We start from the raw sequence: 1773 nt of genomic DNA on the forward strand, positions 1-1773 counted from the left end.
ATTTCATAGGGAAAAGAATATTGCAGGTGTACAAAACGTACTCATATAGCTGACTTTCTACCAACAGACATCAGACTATTTTACTGTGTGTGTAAATTTCTTTTAATTTTGAAAGAATATTATTGTCCTCAGTTTGGGATGATGTAAGTACAGTCAAAAACGGTGACAAGGGGATGAGCCTAAGCCATTCGATTTTAGGACAGAAATTTGTTGATGGGAAAAGGTAGATAAAAGGAAAGATTTCCATGAAGAGAAGGAAAGTTTTAAGAAAGGAAAAGAATTAATTTAGAGGATGAGATAAGAAAGTGACAAAGCAAGAGAAATAAACAAGATTGGTAATTCAAAAAATAGATATTGCAAGTTATGAATTAAAACTTTTAGTGATGCCAACACATGGTGGGAGAGATTTTTTGATAAAACAGACAGGAATCTTGTATTTACTTGCTCCCTAGGTTCCTAGGTCCAGACTGGCTTTCATTACATTCTCTGCTAAAGGAGAAACTCTCAACCAGGAAGAGAGAGGATTGGTAGCAATCAGGCCCGGACAAAAAAAAAACATGGTCTTTTTGCAGACGGATACCCCTCTACGAGCATGGGCAGAAAGGTAAGTGTATCTAAATTTCATTACGCTCAACTAATATCATTTATGTGATATCTGAATCGATGGTACACAATATATGCCTAGCAAATTGGTCTCGTTAAAATCTGTTACAGAGTTTGCTTAAAATATAAAATAAAATATAGATTGAAGTGCTCACTTCAGCAACACATATACTACCATTAGAACAATACAGAGAAGATTAGCATGACCCCTATATATGGACGACACACAAATTCATGAAACATTTCATTTTTTTCCAGAGATGTACGCTTATCTTCTATACATTAAATATATGGCATCTGCATATCAATCATACTCAATAAAGGAATTTGAAAATATAGATTATGTAGCATAAAGGCTAGAGATTTAGTTTCAGTAAGTCTAGGGTGGGGAGCCTTGGAAACTACTTTTAAAGTGATCCTTAGGTGATTCTAATAATAATCAAGTTTTGGAATCACTAAGTGACAGCTTATGCAAATTTATAAGCTGACAGTTGAATTAGAAGTATATCAAGAACAGGTAAGAGAACCCTAGTGAGCAGAGAATTGCCCAGTGATAGAATGATCGATCAGCATGGCATGGAGATTAGCTGAGAAGTCTCTTCTCACCTCCTTGCTCTAGAAGGAGTTCTTAGGCACAGATTACTACACTCAAAAGAAGACATTTCTGATTAGATGAATGCCCATGAGAAAGCAAAGAGGCAGAATTAATTCAAAATTGTGCCTTGAAATGAGAATTGGATATACTTGTTTGCAGTAAAGAAAAAAAAAAAAAAAAAAACAGAAGGGAAGAAAAGTTCAAGTGCATGAGTTACAGGAGAGCCTGGGCTATGGCGCTGAAGAGCTGTTTTCTGTAGATTAGGGGATTATACCATGATGAAAACAGCCTGAAGAAGATCATCCTTAGCAACTGATATTATTAACTGACAATAAGAGTTTTTTTTCTGATAGGAAATATTTCAAGAAATAAGGCTAGGGACAAAATTGGAAGATTTCTGGGATTCTTGCTAAGACGAGCTGAAGAAGGCAGAGGTTGAAAAGGCTGCTACTACTTCCAATAGCCTAGAAACATTAAAAAACTTAATTAAAATGAGTTTCTTTTTCCTCATCCCCTCTATTTTCTAGTAGAGGGCCTAAGACGCTGTGAAGTGGTTATAACATAGCACAAAAGAT

At 35.4% G+C, this 1773-nt stretch overlaps 1 non-coding gene across 1 annotated transcript; it reads left to right on the top strand.

The window, feature by feature from the left end:
• Positions 1-750: 750 nt before the first annotated feature.
• Positions 751-857, top strand: LOC130834276 (U6 spliceosomal RNA). The gene has a single exon (XR_009048658.1). It is a non-coding gene; the product is annotated as a U6 spliceosomal RNA (small nuclear RNA).
• The last annotated feature ends 916 nt before the right edge of the window (positions 858-1773 follow it).

This window comes from Hippopotamus amphibius, chromosome 12 (genome assembly GCF_030028045.1).
Source record: "Hippopotamus amphibius kiboko isolate mHipAmp2 chromosome 12, mHipAmp2.hap2, whole genome shotgun sequence".
NCBI lineage: Eukaryota > Metazoa > Chordata > Mammalia > Artiodactyla > Hippopotamidae > Hippopotamus > Hippopotamus amphibius.